We start from the raw sequence: 17,112 nt of genomic DNA on the forward strand, positions 1-17,112 counted from the left end.
GGCGCTCGCTTTATGGCCTCCCAACGGTGAAACATAAATGGTCCCATCACTGAGATTATTGCAAACAGGCTCGTATCACAGCCCGGCTTTATTCCACAAGCTTTATCCCGACACCTATGCAACTAGTTCTTGCAGGCACTGCAATGACTTAGCTAGCCTAGACCATATGCTCTGTCATTGCCCCTCGTTACGAGGCACAGAACAAATCAATGAGGACAAGTGGCTCTCCGCTATCAAGAGCCCCGATGCCGGGGCGCAACTATGGGCTGTCCAGAGGGCCCACGATTCGGCGGTCGGGCATGGCCTGACTGTCCCAACGTGGGAGCGGCCCGCAGCGCGCTGAGTCGCGTACCTCAGGATCTTCATTAAAGTTTTGCATCTATCCATCCATCCATCACTCATGGGCGTCTGCTAACTGTGAGGAGATTGCGCTCTTTGACAGCTGAGTTTCAGTTTTCTGATGAAACTGGTCGGAAGCTACTGCGCTGTGGAAATAGGCTGCTAAAGATTTTTTATGTCTCAAAATGGTTATAATTTCTTTTCATGATAGTCTTCGTGTCTTGGATTAGCATAAATTGGTTTTATTGGTTACCAAGGCAATTAGTCTAATTTGGAAAATTACTCGAATAATAAGAATGTCGAATCATATTCAACTGTATGCTTCTGTGAGTAACTGAATTCAGAGGAAATAGTTTTACCGCATTTATTCGATGGATGAGCTATCGACCTGTATTTGTTACAAAAGAATCTCGACCTATATTCGTGAAGAAAACTAACAATAGTGCCCATCTTAATGAGCTCCTTCGTCGCGCTCATCGTAAAGTCAGTCTGGAGATTACCCAGACAGGCTCTAAGAAGTGCTGCATATCCAACGCCCTCGGCGGCACCATGGACGGCGTTGATCATTTGTGGTGTCTGTCGCCGACGCCTGCGATGCGTCCAACGAGGATTACTTCACTGGCAGTTCCGGTGAACATGCAGCTTGTGATATCGGCTGGCGAGGTTCAGTAGCCCAGTTTACGGCAAATAAAGGTGTGACATGTTCAAAGTTGATAGTTCTTTTGATAAGGATATGGGTTGACATAAATTCGAATTATGATGTTTGATTTCATGCCGACATATATTCGAGTGAATACAGTACTATCGCGCCTTCCCCGTTATCAAAGATTTTTGAACGCACTTTCTGAAACACACTTTATATAATAAGTGCGGCAAAGCCCACACGACCTAGTGGCGTAGTGGTGCTTCAGTTAGTAGTCCGGCAGATCGGCGCTCGTCCAGTCCATCACTGAGAACCTGGATCGCGGGATTTTCCTAATTTGTAGCGTCATTCGCGTTAAGAATGAGAATCTCTCATAATGTGAAATTCATAGAACGATGAACGTAAGTATTGCATTCGTCATTTCGCTTTAACACTGCCTCCAAGATTTGTTCTATGCAGGGTGCTCAACATTAAGCTTTATGGTTTTCTTAAAGTTAGGAAATGGGAGGCATGCGATGACCACCTGTGCAAATGCGTTATGTGGCCAAGGGCACTCAAAGGGAGACAATCATTATCGCTGTCAGCCGCAGCTGAATTAACTAAAATTGAATAATCAACTTTTGTTGACTGCAGTAAGTGGGTATGTTTCTATTGAAAAGTTAGCGGTAGTTGTGTTTCTACGCAGTATCAGTTTGAAGAATTCTCGCGTCTCTCTGCTTCCAAATATCAGACTCCAAGTTTTCATTGTCGTTCGCATGATTACGTATGCAAGAGAGTGAGGATCGGCCAAAAGCTCCTCCTTGATCTGACGTGGCTGTTGCGTGCGGCGTTTAGTCTGACAACGGGGCTGAGGCATAGGCAAAGATGATAACTGTCCTTCTCCTCTCGGCTGGCGAAATCAAGGTATGACAGCGCGGTGTGCCGTGCAGTTGTTGCTCTTGATTTCAATAAAAAGTACAATACTTGGAAATCAACACTCACTTAATTTGCGTAGCCCAGGCAAGGGCCATGCCCGCTCGTCTAGTCACCCTTACGCCCGCGCACTGCCCTCTGGCTTCTCCGCTCGCGCCATTATCTTGGCTTGGCATCGTTACAGGCTGAGCGGTCACCTGTTACGACCGTGGTTCCGTGTTCTTCGATCTTGTATTTCGCCAGCCAAGAGGGGAAGGAGGGGGGCAGTTATCATCTTTGCCAATGCCTCCGCCCCGTTATCTGAGGGTGCAGCAGAGGGTGCTAAAAATCCCTGGCTCCGGACAGGCCACCATTGGAACCTGAACCTGGCAACGTTTAATGTTAGAACGTTATCTAGTGAGGCGAGTCTAGCAGTGCTATCGGTGGAATTATAGGGCAGTAAATAGGATACAATAGGGCTCAATGAAGCTAGGAGGACAAAAGAAGCATACACACTGCTAAAAAGCGGGCACGTCCTGTGCTACCGGGGGTAGCGGAGAGACGAGAGCTAGGAGTCAGATTCCTCATTATTAAGGATATATAGCTGGTAACATACAGGAACTCTATAGCATTAACGAGAGGGTGGCAGGTCTTGTTGTGAAACTTAATAAGAGCTACAAATTGAAGGTCGTACAGATCTACATCCAGTCATGATGACCACGAAGTCGAAAGCTTCTATGAAGCCGTTAAATTGGCGATGGGTAAAGTCAAAACAAAATACACGGTACTGACGGGTGATCTCAATGCCACGGTAGGCAAGAAGCAGGCTGGTGAAAAGTCAGTGGGGGAATATGGCATAGGCTCTAGGAATAGCAGGGGAGAGTTATTAGTAGAGTTTGCAGAACAGAATAATCTGCGGATAATGAATACCTTCTTCCGCAAGCGGGATAGCCGGAAGTGGACGTGAAGGAGCCTGAATGGCGAGACTAGAAATGAAATAGACCTTACACTCTGCGCTAACCCTGGCATCATACAAGATGTGGACGTGCTCGGCAAGGTGCGCTGCAGTGACCATAGGATGGTAAGAACTCGAATTAGCCTAGACTTGAGGAGGGAACGGAAAGAACTGGTTCATAAGAAGCCGATCAATGAGTTAGCGGTAAGATGGAAAATAGAGGAATTGCGGATCAAGCTACAGAACAGGTATTCGGCTTTAACTCAGAAAGAGGACCTTATTGTTGAAGATATTAACGATGATCTTATGGACATCATTAAGGAGTGTGAAATAGAAGTCGGCAGTAACTCCGTTAGACAGGATGCCAGTAAGCTATCGCAGGAGACGAAAGATCTGATCAAGAAACGCCAATGTATGAAAGCCTCTAACCCTACAGCCAGAATAGAACTGGCAGAACTTTCCAAGTTATTCAACAAGCGTAAGACAGATAACATAAGGTAGTATAATATGGATAGAATTGAACATGCTCTCAGGAACGGAGGAAGCCTAAAAGCAGTGAAGAAGAAACTAGGAATAGGCAAGAATCAGATGTATGCGTTAAGAGACAAAGCCGGCAATATCATTACTACTATGGATGAGATAGTTCAAGTGGCTGAGTAGTTCTATAGAGATTTATAGAGTACCAGTGGCACCCACGACGATAATGGAAGAGAGAATAGCCTAGAGGAATTTGAAATCCCACAAGTAACGCCCGAAGAAGTAAGGAAAGCCTTGGGAGCTATGCAAAGGGGGAAAGCAGCTGGGGAAGATCAGGTAACAGCAGATTTGTTGAAGGATGATGGGCAGATTGTTCTTGAAAAATTTACCACCCTGTATACGCAATGCCTCATGACTTCGAGCGTACCGGAATGTTGGAAGAACGCTAACATAATACTAATCCATAAGAAAGGGGACACCAAAGACTAGAAAAATTATAGGCCGATAACCTTACTGTCCGTTGCCTTCAAGGTATTTAGTAAGGTAATTCCAAATAGAATCAGAAACACCTTAGACTTCTGTTAACCAAAGGACCAGGCAGGATTACGTAAAGGCTACTCAACAATAGACCATATTCGCACTATCAATCAGGTGACAGAGAAATGTGCGGAGTATAACGAACCCTTATATATAGCTTTCATTGATTACGAGAAAGCGTTTGATTCAGTCGAAACCTCAGCAGTCATGGAGGCATTACGGAATCAGGGTGTAGACGAGCCGTATGTAAAAATACTGAAAGATCTCTATAGCGTCTTCACAGCCACCGTAGTCCTCCACAAAGAAAGCAACAAAAGAGAGAGAGAAAGAAAATGATAAATGAAAGGCAGGGAGGTTAACCAGGACTGAGCCCGGTTGGCTACCCTACACAGGGGAAAGGGAAAGATGGTCGGAAAGATTTCAAAAAAAGAGAGAAAGTCCACTGGAGATATCAGTCGGTCACGCAGTCCGGATCACAGACGCTTACTCAATCCGGTCACTTTCAAATATCGCAGCAGTGCTTTTGTGGCCTTTTGTAGCTGTGATAAGCGAGGCCATGATCCCAAGATCTTGTTCAAGGTGAACGGCTTTCCATCTAGCTGATTGAGAGCTGTGCAGAGGTCCTGCCTTTCATTTTCATAAGATGGGCAGTAGCACAGTAGGTGTTCTATGGTTTCCTCGACACCACAGGCATTGCACTCGGCGCTATCAGCCGTTCCAATCAGAAATGCATAAGCATTTGTGAGTGCGACGCCCAAACGTAAGCGGCACAGCACTGTTTCCTCATTTCGCGGAAGACCTGGTAACAGCCGCAGTTGCATATAGGGATCGAGGGAATGCAAGTGATGGTGAGTGAATTCAGGTGTGTGCCACTTCTCCAATGTCAAAGAGCGCGCTAGCTTGCCTAAGTGTTGGGCTGCGTCGGTCCGCGATAAAGGTATTGAAACAAGGGTTGCTCCTTCGTGAGCTTTTCTAGCAGCTTCGTCAGCGAGGTCGTTGCCGGAGATACCGCAATGACCAGGTAGCCACTGAAACACGACGTCGTGTCCTTTCGCGATCATGTGATGGTGCATTTCTCGTATCTCCGACACGAGTTGTTCACATGACCCGCGACGAAGAGATGCTAGAAGACATTGTAAGGCCGCCTTCGAATCGCAGAATATAGCCCACCGATTAGCCGGCTGGTTATTAATATAATCAACGGCACCTCGGAGGGCAACAAGCTCCGAACTAGTCGATGTGGTCAAGTGAGAAACCATCCCGTTCACTAAGCATCCAATACAAGAAAGCAACAAAATCCTAATAAAGAAAGGCGTCAGGCAGGGAGATACGATATCCCCAATGCTATTCATAGCGTGTTTACAGGAGGTATTCAGAGACCTGGATTGGGAAGAATCGGGGATAAGAGTTAATGGAGAATACCTTAGTAACTTGCGATTCGCTGATGATATTGCCTTGCTTAGTAACTCAGGAGACCAATTGCAATGCATGCTCACTGACCTGGAGAGGCAAAGCAGAAGGGTGGGTCTAAAAATTAATCTGCAGAAAACTAAAATAATGTTGAACAGTCTCGGGAGAGAACAGTAGTTTACGATAGGTAGCGAGGCACGGGAAGTGGTAAGGGAATACATCTACTTAGGGGAAGTAGTGACCGCGGATCCGGATCATGAGACTGAAATAATCAGAAGAATAAGAATGGGCTGGGGTGCGTTTGGCAGGCATTCTCAGATCATGAACAGCAGGTTGCCATTATCCCTCAAGAGAATAGCGTATAACAGCTGTGTCTTACTAGTACTCACGTACGGGGCAGAAACCTGGAGGCTTACGAAAAGGGTTCTACTCAAATTGAGGACGACGCAACGAGCTATGGAAAGAATAGTGATGGGTGTAACGTTAAGGGATAAGAAAAGATCAGATTGGCTGAGGGAACAAACGCGAGTTAATGTCATCTTAGTTGAAATCAAGAAAGAGAAATGGGCATGGGCAGGGCATGTAATCCGGAGGGAAGATAACCGATGGTCATTAAGGGTTAAGGACTGGATTCCAAGGGAAAGGAAGCGTAGCAGGGGGCGGCAGAAAGTGAGGTGGGCGGATGAGATCAAGAAGCTTGCAGAGCCAACATGGCCACAATTAGTACATGCATGACCACGGTAGTTGGAGAAATATGGGAGAGGCCTTTGCCCTGCAGTGGGCGTAACCAGGCTGCTGCTGCTGCTGCTGATGATGATGACGATAATCTCGAAGCGCAGACACGCTAGAATTCTTCCAATTGACACTGCGTAGAAACACAACTGCCTCTAACTTTTCAATACAAGCATACCCACTTACTGCAGTAAGAAAAAAGGTAATTATTCAATTTTAGTTAATTGGAGTGCTGAGAGCAATAATTATCATCTCACTTTGTGTCCCCCGGACCACATAACTTATTTGCACAGGTGGTCTTCGAGTGCCTCCCAGTGCCTAGCCTTAAGAAAACCATAAAACGTAATTTTGAACACCCGGTAGTAATTATGTCACCAGGTCAGCGACATGTGTATATACAATATAACAATGCCAAGAATAAAGCGCGATGCAGCGCAGGGTTTATGCGCAGCTAGATCCAAACTACCGAATCACGAAGTTCCGTTATTTTCCATGTCACAGCATTGGCTGAACGTGCGCTGCGCATCATGTTTTGATCATGCTAGTAAACGCATAAAGGTACGTCCTCACTTGCGAAAATAAGCGCGCGCAATGCGGCGTGCTTATTTCAGCAGCGCTTGTGGTGTCGTCTTCTCGTCTCGTGTCCCATCTACGTTTTGCACTGTGAACACCAGGACGGAAAACCAACAAGCCCAAGCTGTTATTCTATAGAATTCTTGCTGTAAAAGCTGCTTTCGCGGCGCACGTCTTTAAGCACGCCGCCTTGCGTGCGCTTACTTGCGCAAGTGAGGACGTACTTTAACTCAATAGTTAAGCACTTTTTTCACGTACTGTCACAGGAGGATAAGAGTTTTCCCAACGTTATAACATATGAAAATGTCTCGTTTTTTTTTTTCACCACACGGTTTGCCATAAGGCATATTGTCGCTAAATAAATTAAATCCGTGCAGTCAATTTTCCTGAACACGGTACATATGTTAGATGTGGAGCTTATTTTACATAATTAACCTTTCGTAAATTGCAGGCAGATCTTCCAATGTCAAAGTCCCTCTAAGCCCTTTCACCTTGTGTTTCTCTCCTGGGCTTCTTTTACGGATAAATTTCTGAGAATAGGACAGCCCTGACCTTTAGGCATAATATGCGATACCTTGAGACCACAAAACTGCATTCGTTGTGTTTTTTCTACTCGCAGACAATGGCGCTCATGTTACCGCGCTAAGCATTCGTGAGCTACCAACCTCGCGCTCAAAGAACTTTTCAGTAAACATAATGAGGAGAAAAATTATCGTCATTTGTTCAGTTTGAAGTAAACACCTCGTGGCTTTACACGATCAATCTACGTAGTCACTGCTTCGTCCCATCCCCCTTCTCGAAAAAAGAAGAAGACGAAGCAGAAGAAGTAGGAATCGAGCATTGTAAAAAGATAAAAGTATCATCACGTAACATTTAGGTAGCATAGAAAATATAAAATCACATTTTCCGTAATCGTCTGTTTCCTTTCTTGTAGAAAAAAAAGTGGGTAACCTCTGCAAAAAAAAAAAAAAAATCGCATTAGTTCATGTGAGATGCTATTCACCATCGCGAATCACATGGTCCATTGGGGCAAGCAAACAAGTAGGGTGCTTCGTAGCATAGAGCATACGGCGTATAATGCCCCACTGGGAATCCTTCGTTGGCCAAGCGAATGGCGTCTTCAAAGAGCGCTTTCCAGGGAAGCCTGCCACCTAGGCGCTTGTGCAGCTCAGCGTAGCCGCGTATCTCTCCGGGCACGGCAATGGACAGGCCGCCTGCAGATTACCCCATAAAGAGACAGCAAGGAATAGAGAAATAAAGGTTAATGCAAATTGGCGAGGTCACACCACCAGTTTTGGTCAGTATGGGCGATATATCTATCTTGGGGCGCTGTAACGTAAAAGCTATTGCAATTTGTTTATATTCCTTTTCCGCCACTAGCCCTCCACAAGCGGTCAAACATTGCCGGCACGCCTCGCCCCCCCCCCCCCCCCCCCCCCTTCGCGCGTCTTTCACGCGACGTCGCACAAACCACGAAAACACCTAATCTGATAAGTGTACAGACTCATTATGCACAATAAGGCGAGAACAAACGAAAAGTTAATTCATGACAATTCTCCGATTTTTTCGCCACGCGCACTGCGTTAGTAACCAAATTGTCTCCGGGTGTGCCTACTTCGACTGTCTGTCACACGATGTCCCAAAACCGCGAGCACGAAGTGGACGCACTAAAGAGGAGCACTAATATGCCAAGAAAGAAAACTGCGCTTTTTTGGGAATAACCGAAGACTGCCCCGTTCCGAAAGGAATAAGAGGACGCTGTCCACCGAGCGCTCTGGAACTGACTACTCTGAGCTGCCGTGGAGAATGTATTTATCTGCGTATAATATTTTTATGATGACAGTATAATGTAGAGCACTATCGAAACGTATACGACATTGCTGTACAAACTCTACTTCAGTAGAGGTGCATTTTAGCGGTATTTTTAACCTTCCGGTTACACGCCGCTACAATTTTCTACCAGCCACCGCAAGCTAAGCAAAGGGAAGCGGACTTATCATAGACGCCGGTACCGCCTTCGTCATCCGGTTATCTAGTTTCACTATGCCAGCTCAGACCCAGTGACACCCTCTTTACTTGTGCGAGCTGCTCGCCTCTTATCGGCCGATTAGACAAGAAAATCCTGCCAAAGTACGCAAAGGTATTCGCTTTCAAAGCAAACAAAAGTGACCTCCCATAAACTAGGAGAATATTGGTTTGAGTAGTTCAAACATTCACATGACAGCCCGGTGCTTGCATTAGCGGTTACGCAAATGTGACGTCAGGAGATGCGAATGAAGTCGAAATTGAATTCTGGGGTTTTACATGCCAAAACCACGATCTGATGGGGCACGCCGTAGTGGGGAACTCCGGAAATTCTTACCACCTGGGGATCTTTAATGTACACTAATGCACGGGTGTTTTTGCATTTCGCCTCCATTGAAATGCGGCCACCACGGCCGGGATTTGATCCCGCGACCTCGTGCTGAGCAGCCCAACACCATAGCCACTAAGCCACCACGACGGGTTCAAAATGAAATAGAGTTATGCCGTACGGTCGTTGCTGCCATCTTAAGGTGATTCGTATGCTTCCAAAATACGATCAAATCGAGGTGGCTATCAATCTATCGGTACATATAAAATGTGATCTTTTATTGCATCTTGTGACATAAGATACCCGACGCATAAAACGGACAAGTCAGCAAAAAATTATCTGTTTAAACTACGTCGAAGTCAAACGTTGAAATTGTTACCACATACCTTTCTCGCCACGCACACCTACTGTACACGCTGCCCACCTTTTCCTCTTCGAGCACCAGCACCTCGTCAATTTATTATTTACCCGCAATACTTCCATATTCTCATTTTTAACCAGCCGTTTACCTTTCGAACTTGCTAATCCCTGGCGTGCTTGCTAGACTACTGGCGCTTGCATTATACGAGTGCGATTCTCAACTTTCCTAGCACATGCTAATGAAGTGCATAATATGCAAAGATTTTTTAAAATTTAAACTGTCTCTAGGCCAAACCTGCACCATCATATGTGAATTTCGTAAAGCGGCGACACGTCACACTTAGCAGGCCCGTGGAGCAAGCCTTTAGACAATACAGAATCCCGGGGAAGGTATTGAATATAATAATAATAATAATAATAATAATAATAATAATAATAATAATAATAATAATAATAATAATAATAATAATAATAATAATAATAATAATAATAATAATAATAATAATAATAATAATAATAATAATAATAATAATAATAACAATAATAATAATAATAATAATAATAATAATAATAATCAGCCTGGTTACACCCACTGCAGGTCAATGGCATCTCCCATACTTCTCGAACTACACCGGTCATGTACTAATTGTGGCCATGTTGTCCCTGCAAACTTCTTATTCTCATCCGCCCACCTAACTTTCTGCCGTCCCCTGCTACGCTTCCCTTCACTTGGAATCCAGTCCGTAACCCTTAATGGCCATCGGTTATCTTCCCTCCTCATTACATGTCCTGACCATGCCCATTTATTTTTCTTGATTTCAACTAAGATGTCATTAACTCACGTTTTTTCCCTCACCCAATCTGCTCTTTTCTTATCCCTTAACGTTACACCCATCATTCTTCTTTCCATAGCTCGTTGCGTCGTCCTCAATTTAAGCAGAACCGTTTTCGCAAGCCTCCAGGTTACTGCCCCATACGTGAGTACCGGTAAGGCACAGCTGTTACATACTTTTCTCTTGAGGGATAGTGGCAACCTGCTGTTCATGATTTGGGAATGCCTGCCAAACGCACCCCAGCGCATTCTTATTCTTCTGATCATTTCAGTCTCATGATCCGGATCCGTGGCCACTACCTGCCCTAAGTAGATGTATTCCCTTACCACTTCCAGTGCCTCGCTACCTATCGTAAACTGCTGTTCTCTTCCGAGACTGTTAAACATTACTTTAGTTTTCTGCAGATTAATTTTTAGACCCACTCTTCTGCTTTGCCTCTCCAGGTCAGTGAGCATGCCTTGCAATTGATCCCCTGAGTTACTATAAGCAAGGCAATATCATCAGTGAATCTCAAGTTACTAAGGTATTCTCCATTAACTCTTATCCCCAATTATTCCCAATCCAGGTAGCTGAATACCTCCTGTAAACACGCTGTGAATAGCATTGGAGAGATCGTATGTCCCTGCCTGAGGCCTTTCTTTATTGGGATTTTGTTACTTTCTTTATGGAGGACTACGGTGGCTGTGGAGCCGCTATAGATATCTTTCAGTATTTTTACATATGGCTGGTCTACACCCTGATTCCGTAATGCCTGCATGACTGCTGAAGTTTCGACTGAATCAAACACTTTCTCGTAATCAATGAAAGCTATATATAAGGTTTGTTTATATTCCGCACATTTCTCTATCACCTGATTGATAGTGTGAATATGTTCTATTGTTGACTAGCCTTTACAGAATCCTACCTGGTCCTTTTGTTGACAGAAGTCCAAGGTGTTCCTGATTCTATTTGCGATTACTGTAGTAAAAAATTTGTAGGCAACGGACAGTAATCTGATCTGTCTATAATTTTTCAAGTCTTTGGCGTCCCCTTTCTTATGGATTAAGATTATGTTGATGTTCTTCCAAGATTCCGGTACGCTCGAGGTCGTGAGGCATTGCGTATGCAGGGTGGCCAGTTCTTCTAGAACAATCTGCCCACCATCCTTCAACAAATCTGCTGTACCCGCATCTAGCCCAGCTTTCTTCCCCCTTTCCATAGCTCCAAAGTCTTTCTTTACTTCTTGTGGCGTTACTTGTGGGATGTCTAATTCCTCTAGACTATTCCCTCTTCCATTATCGTCGTGGGTGCCACTGGTACTGTAGAAATCTCTATAGAACTCCTCAGCCATTTGAACTATCTTATCCATATTAGTAATGATATTGCCCGATTTGTCTCTTAACGCATACATGATTCTTGCCTATTCCTAGTTTCTTCTTCACTGCTTTTAGGCTTCCTCAGTTCCTGAGAGCATGCTCAATACTATCCATATTATACTTCTTTACGGCAGCTATCTTACGCTTGTTGATTAACTTGGAAAGTTCTGCCAATTCTATTCTAGCTGTAGCGTTAGAGGCTTTCATACATTGGCGTTTTTTAATCAAATGTTTCGTCTCTTGCGAAGGCTTACCGATATCCTGTCTAACGAAGTTACCCCCGATTTCTATTGCACAGTCCTTAATGATGTCGATAAAGTTGTCGTTCGCTGCTCCAACACTAAGGTCCTCCTTCTGAGTTAAAGCCGATTACCTGTTCTGTAGCTTGATCCGGAATTCCTCTATTTTCCCTCTTACCGCTAACTCATTGATCGGCTTCTTATGTACCAGTTTCTTCCGTTCCCTCCTCAAGTCTAGCCTAATTCTTGATCTTAGCATTCTATGGTCCCTGCATCGCACCTTGCCGAGCACGTCCACATCTTGTATGATGCCAGGGTTAGCGCAGAGTATGAAGTCTATTTCATTTCTAGTGTCTCGCCATTCGGGCTCCTCCACGTCCACTTTCGTCTAGCCCGCTTGCGGAAGAAGGTATTCATTATCCGCATATAATTCAGTTCTGAAAACTCTACTAATAACTCTCCCCTGCTATTCGTAGAGCCTATGCTATATTCCTCCACTGACATGTCTCCAGCCTGCTTCTCGCCTACCCTGGCATTGAGGTCGCCCATCAGGATAGTGTATTTTGTTTTGCCTTTATCCATCGGCGAATCCACGTCTTCATAGAAGCCTCCGACTTGCTGGTTATCGTGAGTGGATTTAGGGGCGTAGACCTGTACGACCTTCAATTTGTACCTCTTATTAAGTTTCACAAGAAGACCTGCCACCCTCTCGTTAATGCTATAGAATTCCTGTATGTTACCAGCTATTTCCTTATTAATCAGGAATCCGACTCCTAGTTCTCGTCTCGCCGCTTAGCCCCGGTAGCACAGGACGTGCCCGCTTTTTAGCACTGTATATGCTTCTTTTGTTCTCCTAAACTCTAGATAACGTTCTAACATTAAACGTTGCCAGGTTCAGATTCCTCGGCTCATTAGATAACGTTCTAACATTAAACGTTGCCAGGTTCAGATTGCAATGGCGGCCTGTCCGGCCGCCATTGTTATAGTACTCTTAATTTGCGCACGGATGCTGCAAATCCCTAATCGGACCCGTAGCACCAGGCTAGTTCAGGTCCAAGAATATAGATGATAGCTAGACAAGCACTACAGATGGTTTAATGCTACGAAAAGAGGTCACGAGCACAAGAAAATGAATTTTACATGCACAGCAACAAAACAAATCATATCGAAAGTATACGAAGCTGTTAGGTAAAGAAAACTTTTTAGACGACAAATATGTGGGCCAAGGGCACAAATAATGTAGCCTATATGACAACACTCAAGGCGTTCTAAATTGGTTAAGATAGCGTGTCTCGGGGGCATTAGGGGAATCCTGTTATGTTTGCGCTGCCAAAACGCGTTTAATTTCAAATCTTAATATCATTGCACTTGGTTTATTTATTCGGCTTATCCACTTGTTCTTTGTGTTGCATTCTTTCTTGTCTTTATGGTATTTCCTTGGCACATAAGTTGCTCTTTGTGCTTGTTACGTCAGTTATGCACCAATATGGCAGCTAAGCCAAATGCTGCTCCAACGTAGTTTCCGCGTGAATTGCGGGAAGGTGTAAGCTGGTTTGCAACGCAGTGCTTCTGCGCGTGAAGTTTTTTTTTTTTTTCAAGTAGTGTTGTGCTACGGTACCAAAATTTCAGCTAGAGAAGGCAGCCGCTGTCACTGGCTGTGTTCGATTGTAGGGACAATCATGAAGAAAATAACCTTAATGCAACATCTATTCATCTTCTGCATTACAGGCATAAACATATGGCGCAGTAGAAGATCCAGCTAGCGTGAAATTTTGTATCGAATAGCTCAAAGGTATGAAATACAAAAGAAATACCTCTAGCAGCGTACGAACTATTGGAAACACTCAATATCATCCGCGTTTTACTCGTGAATATTGTAAAGCTATCCTATTTCTTGGAAAGCTTGCGGTGTGAAGACGAAGTGTCTTCCATTCGCAGTTATGTGTTACGAATAATAAACTTCTGTACATTACCCATGAGAGACAGCGTAGCGTTCTCGACGAACATGTCCGTGGTCGCAGCCTTGGGAGCCACCTCTCGAGAGATGAGCGACATGGCCTGCCCGTCACGCCTGCATTGAAATGGGAGCGCTTACAACCATGCCGTTCGGATTTATATTCAAAGTTAAATAAATGCAGTGGTATTACCATGCACTTAGAGGCTCTAATATTTTTAGTATTACATAATTATGCTATCACCTGCAATACATTCACCACGGTTTCTACCGGGGCATACACGCAGAATTACCCGAGATACATACTCTCTCTCTCCCTGTTATCTTTGTTTCCCCTTCCCCATTCCCCCGGTGTAGGGTAGCCAACCGGACGTTATTCTGGTTAACCTCCCTGCCTTCTACTTATCTCTTTCCCTCCTCCTCCTCCTCCTCCTCCTAGATATATACGGCGGCGAATCAGAAAGTCCCTGCCTCTATATCTTTTAGCCCAATTATGACTGTAAATGCGAAGTCAACATATCCATTCCCAGCGGTGGACCTTTCTTGGGCCGGCCCGACCATATCTGCCGGTAGTTCCGCGGCATGGCGCTTCTGTCAGTTGCTGAATAAAGCCCCTTGTTAATTTGACAAGGGACTTTATTCCTGAAGATGGCCGTTGTGCTTCACACGTACACGGCATACGAGCAACAAAGTCTGATTCGTTTTGTATGAAACAAGGGACGAACGCCCATTAAATTCCACTGGGAAATGCAGCCGACGTATGGGGAAAGGTGTCTCGCTTTGAGAAGTATGAGGTGGTGGCGTTGTGAGTTAGCAAAAGGGGCCGTGAAGACTCGCACGGCAATGAGCGTTCGGGGAGGCCGTGTGCATCGCTGAATGACATCAGGGGCATCGCTAATTTAGTGCTGCGATGGGAGAAATGTCTGAACCGGTGTGGGGACTATGTTAAAACATAGTGTAAGGTACGTAAAACAGCACGTACATTTGTAATTACTTGTATTTACCTTATTCTGGCCAAATAGGGGCACAAACTTTCTGATTCGGCCTCATAGATAGATAGATAGATAGATAGATAGATAGATAGATAGATAGATAGATAGATAGATAGATAGATAGATAGATAGATAGATAGATAGATAGATAGATAGATAGATAGATAGATAGATAGATAGATAGATAGATAGATAGATAGATAGATAGATAGATAGATAAAACTATGGGGTTTAACGTGCCAAAACCACTTTCTGATTATGAGGCACGCCGTAGTGGAGGACTCCAGAAATTTCGACCACCTGAGGTTCTTTAACGTGCACCTAAATCTAAGTACACGGGTGTTTTCGCATTTCACCCCCATCGAAATGCGGCCGCCGCGGCCGGGATTCGATCCCGCGACCTCGTGCTCAGCAGCCCAACACCATAGCCACTGAGCAACCACGGCGGGCAGATAGATAGATAGGGTAGGGAGGAGAGGGGATGAGGGATTAAAAGAAAAAAGGGGAAGGCGAATGGGACAATTCACTCGCACCGTACCAAATAGAGTTCTACAAGCGTCTTTTTAGGTGTGTTGATTTTAGAGAAGACATGAGGCATGCTTTCTGGGTTCACCATGGATGACGCCAAGTAGTCACAATCGTAGCGTCTGCAATGGGTCGATCGTCCAGTTGAATGAGTGCGCTCCAAAGAGGCGTACGTTGAACGTCAACGCGTGTGCAGGGGCGGAGGGGGTGCTCGATGGGCTCGTCACGGTTGAAGCGTTCGCATACAAAAGAGTCAACCATTCCGTTGAGGAATGAGAATGACTTTGTAAAAGCAACACCCGGTCGTTGCCGGCACAGCGGTGCAAATGACTCTGGGAGAGAGGGGTCGATAACGAAAGGCAAAGTAGCTAGGCACTGTAAAAGAGCAAATTGCTGAACTGAGGACCAAGGCAGCTGATATCGTGTTGGTTATAATGAAAAAGTACGAGCGGCTGCACTGTTCGTTTTAAATTTTGTTGGCCATAGATAGAGAACCTACGCGCACCAAAGACGAAGGCAGAGTTACTGCATAGCGGCACAGACAGTATCGCAGGAGATCTTTCTTCTTTGGTCGATCACATGTTAGCAGAGGAAGAGGCTGCATTACAAAGAAGCACACCGTTTAAATTCTCAGAATCTTCAACCCTAATTCTCTGGCTAGCTAAAATTTATCTAAAAAATTTTACGAAGAATAGGACATGGTTATAAGCATAAATATGTGCGCCATACAACCTACAAATTTTGAAACGGAGCATTGTTTCCATATTGTAAAGGCTGAATAAGTGCGAGAGCGGCCTTGTTTACTTCGTTATTGAAGTAGCTAGTGAGCTATTTTCTTGATTAGTTAGCTATTTTCGTTAATTGCACTCTAATTTTACTGAGTAGTAGGTTTGAAAGTTCCCGTACTTGCCTACTATATATCAGTTATGTGTTCCCAACGCATTATTAACTATGGAGCTCTTTTCATAACACTTTTTATACCGGGGTCCATTTCGCTAATTCTTTAAACTGAGGCAACGTTGGCCCGTTCAAAAAAGAAAAAAAAAACAATACTAGCACGCACAACGACAGAGAGCTGAAATATATTTGGCTGTTGAAAGTCGAAACATTTGTCTAAAGGTTCCGACAAAGTTAGCCCGATCCAACGAGTGTACAGTTTGTGTGCAAGCGCCTGCAAATTGTAGTAGTTAAGCAGAGCAGAGCAATTGCGCTGAAATTCATTGATTGTATAAGGACAGGATGTCCTATAAAAAAAACATTTCAAAAGCAAGCGAATTTGCGTTGACAGCGCTTCTACATGCGTAATAGAAAAAATACGAGCGGTGTCGTGTAGACGCTTTTGGGTAAGCATTGTGTTGGGAAGTTCCGATCGTGAACAGATTTTAATTATTCTAGTAATGATAAGTACGATAAGTTGGCTCTTGATATAAGCGAGACCTTTCGAGACTTTTTTCAGCAGGTGAAGCAAGCGACCGATGCTTGTCATTTATCAGCTTGTCATTTACCGCCTACATAGTGCTTGCCGCTCACCCAAAAATATCATGATATAGAAGTGCGTAGTCAGGCCCCCATGCGGCATACCTTGAGTAATGCGTTGCGACAAATCCGCCTCCGATGCCCATGAATTGCGGAAGCACAACGCCCATGCAAAGTAAGGTGGCCACAGCTGCGTCCGCTATGTTGCCTCCCTTCCCGTGTATTGTCCTGCAAAGATAAAGTCAACGTGACAGAGAAACTTCGTCTACTTGGATATGTCAGTCTTCCGTTTGGCACCCCGTGAGCTATAATTATAGCAGTTTTTATTAGATTCTCCACGATTCCAGACACTAGGAAATACAGTTTATTTTACAAAGGGCAACGCAAAAAAAGTTTTTCACCGGATCTTTAAAAACGGGATCAGTTTCCTTGAGAGTCCCACACAAGAATTAAGAAAAAAAAAAGACG

This window comes from Dermacentor andersoni, chromosome 3 (assembly GCF_023375885.2).
Source record: "Dermacentor andersoni chromosome 3, qqDerAnde1_hic_scaffold, whole genome shotgun sequence".
Lineage (NCBI taxonomy): Eukaryota > Metazoa > Arthropoda > Arachnida > Ixodida > Ixodidae > Dermacentor > Dermacentor andersoni.